General features: G+C 45.2%; 2 protein-coding genes across 3 annotated transcripts in view; one reads left to right on the forward strand and one right to left on the reverse strand.

Annotated features, from left to right (window-relative positions):
• Window positions 1-6,384, reverse strand: part of PTPRE (protein tyrosine phosphatase receptor type E) — a 176,566-nt gene extending 170,182 nt beyond the window's left edge. Inside the window, exon 1 of one of the 2 annotated variants that reach the window (XM_032175143.2) lies at window positions 6,216-6,384. The gene's annotated coding sequence lies outside the window, so the exon portion shown is untranslated. Of the gene's footprint in view, window positions 1-5,409; window positions 5,465-6,215 lie in introns of those variants that run through there. The other variant, XM_032175153.2, reaches the window with a different exon arrangement.
• A 212-nt stretch (window positions 6,385-6,596) lies between these two features.
• CLRN3 (clarin 3) overlaps window positions 6,597-17,697 on the forward strand; it is a 29,037-nt gene continuing 17,936 nt past the window's right edge. The window contains exon 1 of the mRNA XM_032175195.2: window positions 6,597-6,684. The gene's annotated coding sequence lies outside the window, so the exon portion shown is untranslated. The remainder of the gene's footprint in view (window positions 6,685-17,697) is intronic.

Genomic DNA, 17,697 nt, shown 5'->3' on the forward strand with positions numbered 1-17,697 from the left:
GTCATTTAAAATAATACACTGTAATCAAGTAGCTACGTGATAGAACATTTAAAAATCTCAGTTGAGAAGAAAGATGGAACTAATTTTCTCTCTAGTACAAAACTGGTGACTAATGTTCAGCTGGAAATGTCCAAACAGATTTAGGGACATTAATAACCAAAAATTATGTTTGTGCATTTATTGAATAGAAATTAAGTGACTTGCCTTGAGGACAAAGCGACTGTGGCAGAGGAGAAGTCAGGGCTCACATCATCTCAGGCCTTTGATTCCGGTCCCCTGGGCCCTTGCCTTGTGTGAGACCACTGGCCCATTGGTGAGCACGGGGCCAGGCCTCTGCGTACCACCTCCACCGATCCCCACGCAGCTCCCCTGGTGGCATCATGCTCCCCACTGTAAAGACTTGGGCTCACACTGGGCCAGGGGAAGTCCCCCCATCTGATGCCAATCATTCTGCTCCTAAGTCCTTTCCCTGAGCCTCAGGCTGTGTCACCTCCTCTTGAAAATAAAGCCCCATGGCTTGCACTTGCTGCTGGTATTCAGACAGAGTAAAATCACGGCAGGAAGGGCCTCTGCCGCTTGGCCTCCTCCACTGCTACCTGGACGGGCTCCTACTCAGTTCTATTACCTTCATCCATCCATCTCTCCACGTCACATACATGCACAGAGTGAGCTCTGAGCTCCAGGCCTTGTGGGACTGGCTGTTCATCCCTGGCAGTGGATGACAGAGTCATGTACCTGCCCAGGGCGCTCACAGCCAAATGCTATTGTTCCCGTGCTAGCCCTTCCCTTGGATCAAATGTAGTGTAGCCGGCACCCAGACCTGGGATCCAAACAAGTTTTCCTATCAATTCTTTACTCTCCACCCAACAAACACTAACATCAAAGCACCTGCCCAAAACACATTTGGTTTTTAGCACATAACTAAGAATCATTTTTTTTTCTTCAAACATTTCCCTACTCCCTGCTGGACTTTATATTTGTTTTTGGGAGAAAGATTTCTCTGCCCCTTTTGTTACTTGTTACAATATACATAATGGACTGGATTAACTGAACATTCTTGATTGCATTTGAAAGATATTTTTAAAAACAGATGCCCTTTTAAAATATTTTATCTGGCCCCTGTTTCATTGGGAATCAATATAAAAGGATATGTTTATTTTTCTGAAATATATTGTTAAGAATTTTTATTTCATAAGCTCAATCAAAGTCTCTGAAGTATTCATATAGTTGAAAGAAAGATGTGGGGCCCACATTTCTGGCTGTGAACAGGGTATTGTTAACAGCTCAAAGGCTGTGCACCACATCAAAACTCCCCACATGGAACACCTGGACAGGGCAGACCATGATGGGTATGACTGGGAGAACAGCAGCCAGAGCCAAGGGAAGAAAAGGAGGCTGGCTTCGTAATCCCAAACCAGGGGTCTCCTAGCCCACATCCAGCAGCCACCGGCCCCACAACTGCTCATCTGTGTCTGCTCAAGGGTTAGTAACATTCGACCAACCCTTATTGCCTCAGGTATGGCTGATCTAAAATCCCAGCCATCTAAAATATCATTCAACACTCTGCTTTTGGTGAAAAAAAAAATCCTAGTGACAAAATAATGAGAAGTTAATCCTCCAAAATAAACTCTTGATATGTCTAGGGCCAGTACCTAAAATTGGCAGCACGCTACACGTACCCACAGGCCTCTCCTCACTCTCTCTAGATTTGGTGTCCAGAGCAGAGCGACACGTGGCCCAAGTGCTGAGCCAAGAAACAGGAGGCCTCCCTGCCTGGGATCCAGCCTTGTATGGAGTCAGCAGCCCTTCCTGCCCAGTGGTGGGGAGGGGTGAAATCGGGAGGAAGCACAGCAGCTGGGAGGGGCTCAGAGATGGTCCAGGACAGCCTCTTACTTTGGATAAGCAAAGTGAAGGTCTGAGAGTTTCTAGGGTAGGCCACAGTTTCACAGCTTTATGTTCTAGCTTTATGTTGTAGCTTCACAGCTTTATGTTCATAGCAGTTCTAGCAGTCTAGAAGCTGCTCTCTTACCCTGATTCCAGACACCTGATTCTAGGCCACACTGCTTCTCAGGGGTGGGTTTCGTTTGCTTTTGCAGTGCCTCACACCCAGCCTGGTTTAATTCAGGCCACGAGCCTGGTTAATGTGCACAGCAAGTTGCATTTCTGCCTCATCGATCACTGGAGTCAATGATGCATATTGAAGAATGAATGCCTTCATGGTAAGTGATAACATTATAGGATTAAAATACTTAATCACGCAAAATTTACATAATAATCATTTAGATTGCCATGCAAAAAATAAAGTTATCTAGCAGGTCACACCATACTGATTTGACCTACCAATCTGGATGACACACAAAAGGTATCTATCTATTTGTATGGTTTTTGGCTTGGTTCATGTATTCATTCAAACTTCATTGATTCTTTTTTTTTTCATGACAGGGTCTTTCTCTGTCAACCAGGCTGGATTGCAGTGGTGTGAACATGGCTCACTGCAGCCCTGACCTCCCAAGCTCAGATGATTCTCCCACCTCAGCCTCCTGAGTAGCTGGGACTACAGATGTGCACCACCATGCCCATCTAATTTTGTTGTGTTTTTGGTACAGAGTTCCACCATGTTGCCCATGCGGGTCCGGAATTCCTGGCCTCAAGTGATCTGCGTGCTTCCGCCTCCCAAAGTGCTGGGATTACAGGTGTGAACCGCTGCACCCAGCCTCAAACTTCATTGATTCTTACATGTGCAACGCACAGCATTGGATGTTATAGAGGAAAGATAACCACAATTTACGCATACCAGCCATGTGGCCTGTCAATTATATGTATCCTATGTCCCCCCTCACAGCAGCAGCCCTGGGAAGTAGCGATGATGACTCCCATTCCAGAGAAGAGAGCACTGAAGCCTGCATTTTGAGTCATTTAGCCAAAGTCACACCAGAGTCAGAACTTGACTGACTGAACCCGAAGTACACACTCTCAGAGACACATGCTCCACCCTTACAGCACCGGCTGCCTAGTGGAGGAGATGAACTACTTGAGCAAGTGAACTGGAAATCAAAATCAAGTCCAACAAGTGCTTTAGGACAGGCACAAATAGCGTTCTATGGAACCACGAGTAAGAGAGATTCCTCTCAGGTAGGGGGGCCAGGAAGGCTTTGTGGAGACTGAGACTTTTGAGGTGGGCCTTAAGATATGGGTAGGAGTTCCTAAGATGGAGATAAAGGGGAAAGAGGCTGAGAGCAGGGAGCTGAGTCTTGGGATCTGGAAAGCTTTGGGAGCTTCATGGAAGACAAAGCCATTGGTTCAGTAGGAAAAAAGCCAAAAGAAAAACTAGAGATGTTCTTAGAACTGTAGTTTTTTTCCCAAGTGATATTCAAATATTAAGAAGGCCAGTCTTTACTCTAATGGATACATTCATTCCTGCTTTGGCAACAGAACTTCTGTAAGGGTGACTCAAACATTATAAATGAAAAAGACTTGTCTAGCAAGGGAATACAGGGCAGCTTCGATCCTGTTCCCTCCCTGCTCCCAAGCCTGCCTCCCTGGGAGGTCACTTGGCGTGTCTCTGGTCCAAGCTGGCAGTCATTTTAGCAGGTGAGTCCAGCATCTCCAGAAGGGCTGGCCACATGACCCCTGGATGGACCATGCCCATCCACATCAGCAAAAATGTGTGGCTGCCTATCAACCATACAACATCCACACAACAGACACACACTTGCTCCATCAGCACATGTGCTTCAGGAAGGTCTCACTTCCAAGTTTTTCATCCATGGACAGTAGTCCTCAAGGCTCCACTGGCAGGCACATGGCTGGGCACTGGAGACACAGTATTGACCTCTCTTCACAGAAACTATAGTCTGGCATACATTTCAGAAGCAACATGGAGGCTGGTGGAATTGGATGGATAAAGACAACACTGGGAAAGTACTGGAAGGGGAGCAGAGATCACAAGTTTGATTTTGACATATTGAGTCAAGGGGCATTTGATATCCCAGGGAGAAATGTCAAGTGGGCAGCTGCGGAGGACAACTGCAGAGAAGTGGCCGGGCCTAGAAACACACCTCTGGCCTTCAGGGAGGGAATATTGATCAGCCGTGCACCTTAGACTAGGCTAATGGTGGTGCAGATGGAGCACAGTGGACCCACTGAGGCACAGCTGGGAGAAGCATACTTTCACCAATTGAAACTGATGCATCTACCATCACCCCCACTGTGACTGCATCTTCTCTTGGGGTTCGGGGGCAAGATTTGCACACACAGCCGCCTCTCCTCTCAGGGGCAATGATGTACATGCACAGCCTCATCTACTCTCAGGCGCAATGGTTTGCACACACGCATCCCTGGAGAAGAGGGGGCTCCCATCAGGGCACAGTGCTTCAGGACCTCCTCCAGGCTTCCGTGGAGGTGGCAGTGCTGACACAGGGAGCGCATCTCTCTCGGCCGGCTGTCCGCCACAGAAATGAGAGGTGGCCTCTGTATAGCTTTCCGCATTATCCTCACTTTGTGTCCACCCAGGGCCTCCAAGAAGCATCGCACATAAAGACAATAACACCCTCATCCACTTCCCTCAACTGGTTTGACTGGAACTGATGAGGGAGTGTGTGACTAAGTCCCAAGCCATCTGGACACATCCAGTGACCTGACCTTTTACAGAGACAAATCTAGCTCCTAGCTCTAGTCCACATGGGAATGGTCTGTTGGGGCAGGGAGGGGCGGTGGTGACTCACAGGCATCACCAACATCAATGAACAAAAATCTTGGCCCCCAAGGTCACGTTCAGGGGCAGAGCCTTGTCTGGGAAGGGCTGGGTGGTGCGTCAGGCCTCTCTCACTGACAGCGCAGCCCCCACCTCTTGGGCCTGCCCCACCTCGCCTCTGACCTCTTGCTCCCCAAATGCCAAGAGCCTGTGCTCGGAAAGTACAGACTCTAACCCTGTTCACACCACAGAGCTCTGCCCGGACCACGCTGGCTGAGTGACCGTGGTGGTGAGACGCTTGCCCCAGCCACTGGCCCCCACCATTTCATGCCCTCCTCTGGCCTAGCATCCCAGTTTTGGAAACATCCCTCCACGCCCCCCCTCCCCACCCACATACACACAGTTTAAATGGACAAGAGTCGTTAGTGTGCAGAGGCAGAACTTCATCCATCTTTGGGACACAAAGACCTCCGGACACCCTGGGTCAAGGGTACCTGGGGCCAAACGCAGAGCTGACTGGACATGGACACAGTAATTTCTGGATCACGTGATCACTCTTTGCTGGTGTTCATTCAACTCACCCATACGCTCATTCACTCTAAAATATAAGCAGAGAGCTATATTCTTTCTTTGAGTTTCCTGGATTGAAACTCTGATGGAATGGTCACGACTCAAGACAAATCAATATCATAATTCTGCAAGTATAATTGCCTAACCTTTCTGGAAAGGTTTGCATGCCTGGAAGGAATTTAGGTCAGGTCCAGCGCGGTCTCCATCCGGCTTGGCTCTGCCTCCCCATCCTGTGGGTTGCCCGGCCTTCCCCAGATGGTCCCGGGAGCTCTCAGAATTGGCACCGCGCTGGCCTCTGTGCCCAGGAGCCCTGTGAGGTCATCGACCCTGCAAATCGCGGCAGCCCAGCCTGGACCACCTGCCGGGGTCTCCCCGCCGCATCTCCGACCCACCGCGGTTGCTGCATCCCGCTCCGCCTGCCTCCCTGGGAAGGCGCGGGCGCCCGCCCGGCTGCGGGGCAGCATCCTGGCAGCGCGCCGGCCCCTCCCGGAGTTGGCACAACTCGAGCCACTTTCTTCAAAGGCTCCAGCCTCCAGCCTCGAGTGGGCGCAGCCCCCCACGCGCGGCCTGCACCCCCTCTCTGTGTCGCCCGCTTTCACGTACGCCGCCCTGCCGCCGGCCCCCGCGCACTGTCGCCACCCGCAGACACGCGCACCCTCCTCCTGTTTACCGAGAGGGAGCGTGAGCACTGCCACTGTGGTCGCCAAGTTGGGCTGGGGACTCCGGGTGAGGGGACGCGCCACAGGCCGGGGTCGGGGGTCGTGCGGTCCCCAGCCGCTGGTACTGGGCGCGCCGCGTGGGCGGCGGGGACAGGGTCGGGACTCTGAGTCCCGGAGCGGCCCCTCCCTCCCGCGGCAGCGGCCAAGGCAGCGTCCCCGGCCTGCTTGGGCCTCCCGGGGCGCACGGTCCCCCCATAGGGGCGCAGCGTCCCTGCCCGCACGCGCGCGCTCACCTCGGGGGGGCCGGTCCGGTCGCGCAGATCGCGCTGCAGCGGCGGCTCCGCATCTCCCGGGCGCCCGCCCGCCGCCCTCCGGGGCGCCCTGCTGTCCCTGCCGGGCGCGAAGAAGGGTCGCGGGGACGCGCAGAGGCCGTGGGTTCCTGAAGCCGCTCGCGCCGGCTCCTGCCGCCCGCCGTCCGCAGCCTAGCAGGAAATTTGTCCGGCCGGCCGGGTCCCGCCGCCGCCTCGGCTCCAGCTCCGGCTGCGGCTCCGCGGCGGGGGCGGGGGCCTGGGCGCTGCGAGGAGCGGGGGCGACGCCTGGTGCCCGGCGCGGGGAGCGCATCCAGGGCGCCCGCCCCACCTGCGAGGCAGGAATGGCCCTGAGGCCCTGCCCTGGGAGCACCCAGGCACTGTGGGTATCCGTTTACCCAAGGCTGGTGCCCCTTCCGGGGAGGCCTGGCCCAGCCACTCCGCCAGGACCCAGGTGCGTAGACAGAGGGTCAAGATATGGCGGGCACTCACACCTGGCGGAGAGCAAAGGCAAGGCCCTGCCTCTCCCTGCCCTATCCCTGTGCACCAGGAAGTGGCCTGGCTAGGGACTCGCCCTGGTCTTGCAGCAGGTATGGGACGCTCAGGGCACCCCGTACGCTTCTGGTGCGAGGAAACTGGGCGAGCTGTGAGGTCGCTGGGCCTGGTGCCCTCCTCTGGAAAGAGGAGGAGATAAGGCGCCTGTTTGGGGGATATAGAAGAGGGCTTGCTTGTCCGGAAGGCAGCATCTGCCAAAGTTAAAAACGCACAAAGAGAAAGAAGAGCGACAGAGCCAGGCACTGGGCCTGCTGCTGTCTGGCCGACTTCTTCCAGGGAATTTCACTCAAGCTATTTAGGGAGCTTTCAGAGAAAAGGCAGTTCCCTGGGAGGAGCAGAAAAGACACTGGTGGCATCTTGGTTCTGAACCTTCGTACCGTGCCTTCTGGGTGGGGCCACGGCCCAGCCCTCATGAGGGAAGCTGCATTCTGTGGTAGGGGCCCAGCTCATTAGGCTTATGAATGAATGAATGGGGAGAAAGTGGCACTTAGGGTGTGTTACCCCACATTGCACTGATTGCCAGCCGACAACTCTTAGCATACTTGAGGCCTGTTTAGACAGAGCTACAGACCCCAAAGGCTGCAGAGCAATGGGCGCCTCCTGGCAGAGGCCACCCGCAGGTGATTTGCCCAGAGTGGGACTTCCCCTCTACAGGGGCCAGAGAGCTGCGAAACCAGTGGAGAACTTGAGCTCCACCTTCCTGCCCTGCCCTGCCCATTTCTGTCCCTGGGGGCCTTGTCTAGCCCCAAAGCTTTAAACACCATCCTTATGGGAATGACTCTAAACAGCACCACTGTGGGACCCTCTCCTCCAAGCTCAGCTCCTCTTGGCTGCCTCCTGCTGTCTCAGACCTGCCTCTTGCTCTTACTTAGTTTCTCTGCAGTCGTCCCTGTCCCTGCCTCCATGTCCCACCTCCAGTCCACCTCCCAGAGGGCCCGAGTCCACTTCCCACCGTCTTCTCCATGCATCTCGCCCTTTCTTCTCACTGCCTGCACCCGTCCAAAGCCTGCAGTGGCTCCCCAGCTTCCGACCCACTCTCCCAGATGATCCATTCTTCACACTTGGTCCCAGGCACCTCACAAAGTGTAAACCGGGTCCTGCTAGCCCCCTGCTTAAAAGCCTCCATGAAGATTAAAACCCAAACTCCCGCGAGGCTCTGCCTGACTTCCCTGGCTGCTCTGAGCCTCTCACCCCTGCCTGCTGGGCTCCAACCACGGCTCCTTTCTCTCAGTGCCAGAGCCAAGCTCCTTCCTGCCTGGGGCTCCTCCAACCAGTGCACCTGGTTCCTTCTTACTGGTGGCTTCTGGAAGATCACCCTGCACCCATCTCTTCTGCCACTCTCTTCCACATCCTCCATCACAGTTTGGAATTACTTGTGGGTTTATTTGCTCCTTTGGTGTCTGTCATGCCCTCTTCTCCTACCCCCAGGGCTGTAAGCTCCAGCAGCCTAGGCTCTGCTGATCTCCATGGCTTCTCAGACTCAAGCTCCTAAAGCAAACTCAGTAGCCAGGAGGTGCTCAGTGAAGGCGTCCGGGCTGTCAGAGCAGAGGAGGATGGGCCCCAGCCAGCAGCAGCAGACAGCCTGGTCACCTCAGAGCCCAGCAGGGCGGGTGGCTCCTTCCTGAGTGCACTTCCAAGGAACAGCCCAGGTTGAGATGGGGCCAGGTAGCCTATGACATCCCCAGGCTTTGGATTTTTCTGCTGTCGTGGTCTGCAGAGTCAGGCTTATGTACATGAAGGCCATAATTACAAAGCTCTGCTAAGCACAGTTTTGCTTGTTAACGCTGCAGGGCTGAGGAGGCAGAGACTGTGAGCTAAGAAGACAGAAACAAGTTGCCTTTGTCAGACATCTGCTGTTGGAAAGTGAACAGCCTTGGTAACATGATGGGGAGGCAGATGGCTCTTCTTTCCTGATAATATCTTCTCTGCTGGACCCCAAAAATTCTCAACTCTTTCTAAAGTCTACAGACATTCATCATTGTCACACAGAAGCGTGTTGTCAGAAGTGTTTGTGCCAGGTCCCTGTTGATTACCACAGGGAAGCCCTTCATCCTTCTTCACCATCTTCATTTTGCCTCTCGTAGGCTCAAGGTCCCTGTTGACATCAGAGTCAATTCCCCTATCCTCCTCCCAGGCTTTGAGGAGCTCATCTGCCTCTTGCACTCCTGAACACCTCACCACCCTCATCTCTTAGGGCGCTTCTTGAGTCCACAGAGTCCTCTTCAGCTCCCTGGCACACTGGCTGCCTGGTCCTGTCTCAGGCCTCTCCGTGGCTGGCCTCCCGCCCACTGTCCCCAGGCCTCCCCTACACCCAACCATTTAGCCTCTTTCCTCTAAAACACAGCTTGAGGCAGTGCTCCTGCGATTATTGATATTAACTGCAATTACTTGTCTTGTCTTCTACTTTACTTGAGGACTGGGCCTTTGGGTTTCTCTGCAGAAACTCAGATACTGCCCATCATGCTTAGAGGGCCCAATAGATGTCAATTAAAATTAAAATGCTGAGGCCAGGAATACTGTCTAGGAGGATAAGAAAAAAAAAAAGGCAAAATCAATGTGTGGAAACCAAATAAGAAGTTGCTTTTAAACATCATACAGAAACATTCTCATAAAGTTATTCAACCTTAGGAGGAAAAAAAGCAGGTCTTGATCATCGATTGGCTGTGTGGCAGAGCAAGGAAGGAAAAACTGAGTGATATGGTTTGGCGACATCCCCACCCAAGTCTCATCTTGAATTGTAGTTCCCGTAGTCCTCATGTGTTGTGGGAGGGACCCTATGGGAGGCAACTGAATCATGGGGGCCGGTTTTTCCCATACTGTTCTCATGATAGTGAATAAATCGCAACGAGATTTGATGGTTTTATAAAGGGCAGTTCTCTTTATAAAGGGAACATGCTCTCTTGCCTGCCGCCATGTAAGATGTGCCTTTGCTCCTCCTTGTCTTCTGCCATGATTGTGAGGCCTTCCCAGCCATATGGAACTGTGAGTCCATTAAACCTCTTTCCTTTGTAAATTACCCAGTCTCAGGTATGTCTGAATGGACTAATACACTGAGACAACACCAGAGTCCTTCAATAATTTTGTTCAGGACCTGTTCCCACCAAGAGGTAACTTTTAGTAACCACAGTCAGGATGGTTACTCTGATCTCTAGGATGTACTAGATTGAATAACAAATGGGTTCAGAACTATCTATTTTTACATTACCCGACTATTCTTCCCTCTCCTCCTCTTTTTCCAAGTTATGCCCAAGTGTTAACAATTACTGAAATCAAGAGGACAGATCTTTTTGCTGGAAGATTCCTCTACTCACCCAGAAAAAAACAATAATTAGGCCCTCCCCCAGATCCTTACCACATTTGAACTCTTTGTTTTTTTCTTGAATTGCTTTTCACTGATGAAGAGTACACATGTATTGTACAGATCTTAAGGGATATGCCAATGAGTAAAGACAAGTGTATAAACTAGTGAAATGCATACCTGTCTCAAGACAGTAAACATTTCCATCATTCTAGAAAGTTCTTTGATGTCTCTTCCCCCAATAGAATCTCCCCACTCTTGCCAAAGATGGCCATTATTCTGAAATCTTTCAACATAGGTAGTGTTACCTGCTCTGTATCTTCATATAAATGGAATCACATAGTATCTTATTTCTAATTTCTTTTAGGCAGCAAACTCTTTTTGAGATTCATCCTTTATTGCTTATTATCAGTAGTTTTGGTGATGTACTCTTTTCCTCTAGTTGATTTTAAAATCTTCTCCTTATCACTGTTTTCAAGAAATTTGATTAAAATGTGTCTTGGTGTTGCTTTATTTTATTTTATGTATTTATTCATTGAGATGGGGTCTTTTACTGTCACCCAGGCTAGAGTGCAGTGGTGTGATCATAGGTCACTGCAATCTTGAACTCCTGGGCTCAAGAAGTCCTCCTGCCTCAGCCTCCTGAGTAGCTGGGACCACGGGCGTGCACCACCATGACCAGCTAATTTTTAATTTTTTTTTTTTGTAGAGACAAAATTGCCCAGGCTGGTCCTGAACCCCCAGGCTCAAGCTATCCTCCCACCTTGGCCTCCCAAAGTGCTGAGATTATAGACATAAACCACTGCACCTGCCATTGGTATGGTTTTCCTTGTGTCTGTTTTCTTGGGATTACTTGAGTTTCTTGTTTTATAAATTTATGGTTTTTATCAAATTTGGGAAATTTTCAGCCACTATTTCGTTAAAAATATTTTCCCCTTCCTGTCCTTCTTGGACTGCAATGGATGTACGTGGTATCTCCAAATATTGTCTCACAAGGTTACTGAGGCTTTTAACATTTTTAAGCCTTTTTTCTTGTAGGTGTTTTAGTTTAGATCGTTTCTATTGCTAAGTTTTAAAATTGACTGATCTTTTCTTCTGCAATGCTTAATCTTCTGTTAAGTCCATCCAGTGATTTCTTTTTTATTTCTGTTATGTATTTTTAGGTAATAGACTTTTCATTTTGTTATTTTAAAAATAATTTTTATTTCTCTAATGAGGTCCTCATATGGTTATTTATTATATTCATGTTGTCTTTTAAATCTTTGGATATATTTAAAATAGCACTTCTAGGCCACTTAATTATTCCCAGTTGTTTGCTTTTCTTTTTTCTTCTTCTTTTTTTTTTTTTTGAAACAGAGTTTCACTGTGTTGCCCAGGCTGGAGTGCCATGGCACGATCTTGGTTCACTGCAACCTCTGCTTCCCAGACTCAAGCGATTCTCCAGCCTCAGCCTCTGGAGTAACTGGTACTACAGGCATAAACCGTCATGCCTGGCTAATTGTTTTTTTTGTAATTTTTGTTTAAACAGCATTTGGCCATGTTATCTGGGGCAGTCTCGAACTCCTGAGCTCACAATGATCTGCCCACCTCAGCTTCCCAAAGTGCTGGGTTTGCAGACGTGAGCCACTGCGTGTCCCAGTTGTTTTCTAACACAAAATGCTACAAGAATAGCCTTGTTCATGTGTCATTTCACACATATGAGGGTATGATTGAATCTTAACTTCTTGGTCACCGAGTACAGGTGAACAATATTATCATTGTGTATGTTTGTATAATTGTTTTGGGGACAGTTATCACGTTGTCAAATGCATAAGGATGAGGGCAGGTGACCATTCCATGCACAGTGGCAAAAGTCATTTATTATTTCTCTTCTTCTATGATTAAGAAAAATTGATTCAATTTACAAAATAAACTGATGTCTGTAAATTAGAGTTGTTTTCATTGGAAGGCCAAATAATAAAATAATCCAGCACCTTCCATGGCCTGTTTCAGATGATTTCATAATGCATTGAATACCCTTGTGTTCCTCACTCAAAAAATCACAGGACTCTCAGAAATATCTACACTTTGGCAAAAGGATATTTTCCTCGAACTTGAGAAATTATAAGACCTATGACATAATTTCTTTATTCCTCACAGTGAAATTCGTGTCAATAATCCACAGAACATTATCACTGGTGGGATGATTTATTAATCACCTTTTTTCTACCTGGTATATAATTTCAGTTTGCTCTTGGAATTGAGGAAAAAGTTGATAATGAGACATACATAATACAGCACTGAGGAGAGCTCTCCTAAAAAGGAGATACAGATATTTATTTCTTAGCGGTTACTAAAGCACAATAGAAATTTAGTTTTTAAATATTTCATTTCCTAAAGCATGGCAGTGTTAAGAAAGATTTTTACATATAAAAAAATTGCCTTTAATGGAAAAGTGTGATCGTCTTGAGGCAATTTTTCTACTTAAATGATCCCAAAGTACATATAAACTACATATGTTTTATGATGAAAGTATACGTGTACATGAATTCATAGTTAAAAATAGTAAAATAAATCCTGTTATATATTCTGGAACTTCATGTACTGTAAGGTGTGTATTTGTAATTTTTAAAAAATCACTGATGTATAGTAAGCTTTATGAAAAGTAGAAGAAATCGGCAGCCTCAAACTGTAGTTAAAAACAAAACAAAACAAAAAACAGTTTCCCCAGTGCATTCCAGCAACACAGAAGGTCATTTTCTTTCTTCGTATCAGCTAGGCCAGGGTTTTCCAAAGTAAGATTCTATTGGGAGTAGTGTATGTGGAGGGATGTCAAAGATGATTGTAGATAGTACAAGGATGGCCACTTCTCATTTCACATATAAATTGCATATTTATTTTTATTATATTAGAAAAACATTGAAACATCACTCAAGATTTTATTACAGCTAAGCTAATGTAGATAGTGTCATGGTCAATTAATTTATAAAAAATTAATTTAGAGAAAATTATTAAGGAAATAACATTAGAGGTGATAGTCATAGGTGGCAAAAATTGCAACAGTGGAACTGAAATGACTGAGTTATGGGAAATCCTGAGCTAGGGCGACCTCCCAGCCTCTGGTAGCAACCTGCATTCCAGATTTTGGTCTTTCTTTCCTCCTTTCTATGAGGCCTTCATGTTCTAGACGTTTTCAACTTGAAGAGGCCTCTTCATCACAGGCTCTGACATCACCTTCCTCTTATGCACATCCAGACTCAGTCTGCCCTAGCCCATCCCTTATAAAGTTCCTGTTCCTGGACAGAGTCTCAGGCTGCCTCTTACTCTGAGCAGAGGGACAAGATAGTCCCCATTGCCATGCATGCCCTGTGCCATTTCCAAGCCTAGTTAGAAAAGGCCCTTGACTGCGTGGAGATTCTGATTAGCCAAGAGCTGATGGAAGAAAGACCACCGATTCTGCCTCCCTAAACTCAGAATGAATCAGCAGTAATCCTAATTACAACACAACAAGACCTCTCCCTGCTTCTGTCCAGCTCTAGGTGTGGGGGTGTGTGGCAGCATTAGAGCAAGTAAAATGCTGAGAGATTTCTGGGGGAGAGGCATATGATTCTTTCTTGTAATAAACTTGAAGCTGAGAGAATAAAAGTTCTGAATGAGGATCCAAGTCCATGAACTTGGGAGCAGAGCCAAGAGAAACGCAACCCAGAGATGGAGAAAGAGCAACATGATGTCCTGGAGACCTTCTTGGAAGCCCTGCATCATGTCACATGAGCGGTTTCCCTTACCCCGAACTTCTGTGAGCTTAAGCTAATCTGACTTACATGTTTTGTCAAAGATCTGTATACTTTTTTCCCTCCTGGATGTATTTAGAAAAAAAATGATAGAAAACCATCCAGTCAAAGAGTGATGCATGGAGAAGCTAAGATAAATTAGCCCCAGGTAAGGTAAGAAGGATGTCAGGGGAACTCACTAATCATGGATCCGTGTGAACCAATAGTTGGATAGAACTGCTCATGTTAAACTCAGCAAGATGAAAAGAAATACCCTGGGATCTACCCAAACATAGCAGAAGAAAAGAAAAACATCCAATCCAGTGGGATCTACACCAACATAGCAGAAGAAAAGAAAAGAAAGGGTAAGCACATCTCAGGCTGGAAAAACATCCAATCCAATGGGCAGAAGCAGTTTCTTCTGCATGTATTATGCTATGTGAGAACTTACTTATAATAACAAAGATTCAATTACACAAGGGACTAATAATGAGATATAAAACAACAGAGATAAGTTAATAGAAAACAAATTGAGACTCCAAGCCATATAACTTAAGATTTAATACATAAGTTAGAAAAAATTTTAGCTAAAAATGAGTTATCATTGTGGAAGAAAGTCACAGTGAATAGACAGCAAAAACATAAAGGGAATAAAGCAATTAGAAGAGGGTGAATAGTGGATATGAAGGTCAAAGATCACCCAACATAAGAATAACTGGTGTGTCTGCAGGTAAAATTTCAACAAGTGGAACACATAATTTAGAAATATGACACAGAAAAATGTTTCTGTAATAAACTGAATATGCACACTGAAAAGAGAAACTACATGAAAGGAGAATAAAATGAATCAGAATAATCTAAACAAAATTTAGGTGGATATGGCTGCACTTCACAAACAGACTCTTATAACCACGCTATCAGAGTAACTCAGTCACATACAGAGAGAAAAAATATGGCTGGCCTCAGACTTTTCAACAGCAACGTTCAGTGCAAAAAGGCAATAAAGCGGTAGCTACAAAATTCTAAGGGAAAGAAAGTGTGGCAGCCATGTGGTCATTCAACCAAGGCTTGACTACCTCCCTGGACTATGATGGAATAAGAAGGGCCCCCTATAGACTCATAAAATTAATAAGACAGAAGATGATATATAAAGGAATGGCTTCTATAATAGACATTGGACATCAGGCAGCACAGGTCCATGATTCCTGAGATAAAAGAAACAAATGAAGTCAGACTGACAATTGCGCCAGGAGGTTTTCAAGGAGGAAATCTGCAGGCTGTGGTGCGGAAGGGGAAACCAAAGAAGCCAATGGTCTTCTGCAGTTGAATAGAAAGAAACCAAGGTTTGAGGAGGCCAAAGTGCTAGGATTGGTGGCGGGTGCTGGAGAGGAGAGAGCTGCAGAGGGAAGCGTAGAAATCTAGAGGGATCCCTGGAATCATTAAATGAGTGCTGAGGCACACACCTCAGAGGAAGCTACAGAGACCAGGAAAGGAGCCATGGCAAAGCCGAGTGACAAACAATTCCTGGAGCTTACAAAGAACTGGAAAGAATGATCTCTTAATATAGAATCCAGAAAGAGACCCACACAGATGTTATCATCTGATTTTCAAAGAAGACGCCAAGGCAGTTCATCAGGGAAGGGATAATCTTTTCAAGAAACCAAGCTGGGACAACACCCTAGCCACATGCATAAAAATGAACCTCAGCCCTTACCTCATATCATATACAAAAATTGACTCGAAATAGACCATAACCTTAAATATAAGACCTAAAAGCATAAAATTTCTAGAACAAAACATAGGAAAATAAATATTTGTGCTCTTGGGTTAGGCAAAAATTTCTTAAATATAACATTTAAACCAAATGCCATAAAATGAAAAAATTGGTAAGTTAGACTTCACCAAATTTTAAAAATGTTGCTCTTCAATGATGCTGTTAAGGAAATGGAAAAACAACCCAGATACTGGGACAAAATGGTTGCAAGACATATAACTCACAAATATATGATATATGTAAAACATATCTAATAAATATTGCCTCTTGAGGATAAAATATAAAGAATTCTTACAACTCCACAAAAAGAAGACAAGTCAATAAGAAAATGGACAAAAGATGTGAACAGAGGCTTCACCAAGGAAAGTATATGCGTGGCAAACAAACACATACAAAGATGTCCAACATCATTAGTATTAGCAAAATGCAAATAAAAACCACAGTGAGATATCAGGAAACACTCATTATAATGCCAGATTTTGAAGGACTTATAATAGCAAGTGCTGGTGAGGGTATGGAGCAAATGAAACTATCATACATAACTTGTGGGAATGCACAGTAGAACAGCCACTTGAGAAATCAGTCTGTCAGTTTCTTAAAATGCTAAATATACACTTACCATGTTCCAGTAATATCTTTCTTATTTATTTATGCAAGAAAAAGGAATCAGATATCCACACGTATACTTGTACTCGAATGCATAACAGCTTTATTCTTAACAAATATAATATATTGATGTAATTTGAGTCTACCAAAATGTCCATCAACTGCTGAGTGGATAAACAAATGTGTGTGTCTATATCTAGATTAATCTAAAAAATAAAGTCAGATACAGAAGACTACTTACTATAATATACCATTTTTATGAAATTCTAGAAAAGCCAAAACTATAGTGACAGAAAAGCAAACCATAGAATTGTAACTTAAAGCAATATTACATATAAAATAACAAACATTTTCCAGTGCTATGAAAAAAGGGCTTTCTCATACATTTATGTTGGGATTATGAATTGCAAGCCAGTTTGGGGCCAATTTGTATTTAATATAATAAATCTAAAAATGTCTATCTGAGTCAGCAATTCTCCTGAGATTTATTTTAAGGATATAGTTAATGATCTGTATTTAAGCAAATTTATATAAGCAAAAAATTTAGTATTATCCAAAATGGCCAAAATAAAATATTGTTAAATAAATGATGGTAAATCCATTAAACGGAATAGCATAGAGTGACAAAAAATGTTGTAAACATTTATAAACATTGATTATAAATGTCTACAAATAAAATCTCAATAAAACCCTAAGAGTAGATATATTTTAAGATCACATTCTTTGATTAAAATTATAGAAAACTAGAAACAAATAAACAAAATAGAAATAATGCTATCATACAATTATCTTACGAACTTTGTCCTCAACAAACAGGAAATAAAAAATGCAGTTTCAAGATGTTAAATGCCAATTAACATATGTAAAAACCTATGGAACCTAGCCAAAGATATATATATATTAAGAGAAAAATATTCGTGGTTTTAAATATTTTATTAATGCAAAAACAAAATAATTAAGAAAATAAAATATTCATTTCAGAAAATTAGAAGAGGAAAAGTGAAATAAAAGACAGCAACAGAATAGCAGCAAAGATAACATTTAATATTAGAAAAAAACCCAGGAAATGAAACAGATATGCAGTAAGGAGCAGAGAAGACAACAGAAATTCTAGTTCCAGTACTTTCCTGAGTTCTCATTGTCACCTCACCTTGGGTAATGCAAAATAATCCTACATCTTTAAAAAAAAAAAAATCACTTTTCTGTTTCACACAAACTTGAGTTGGTTTTTATATGTAAATAGCCTTAATAACTTTGGAGTTGGGATACCAAATCCTGAAAGTATAAAGCATAAGACTGAAATATTCGGTTACATAGACATTTTTAACTTGAGCCAGCAAAATATCTACACATATGTTTAAAATGTATAAATGTATAAATATGATTGAAATGCAAATAACAAAATGAATATATATATTCAATGAATATATTTCAGTATACATATATATATCCACAAGATACACAGAACTGACAAAAGTTTACTAT

This window comes from Hylobates moloch, unplaced genomic scaffold, assembly GCF_009828535.3.
Source record: "Hylobates moloch isolate HMO894 unplaced genomic scaffold, HMol_V3 SCAFFOLD_3, whole genome shotgun sequence".
NCBI lineage: Eukaryota > Metazoa > Chordata > Mammalia > Primates > Hylobatidae > Hylobates > Hylobates moloch.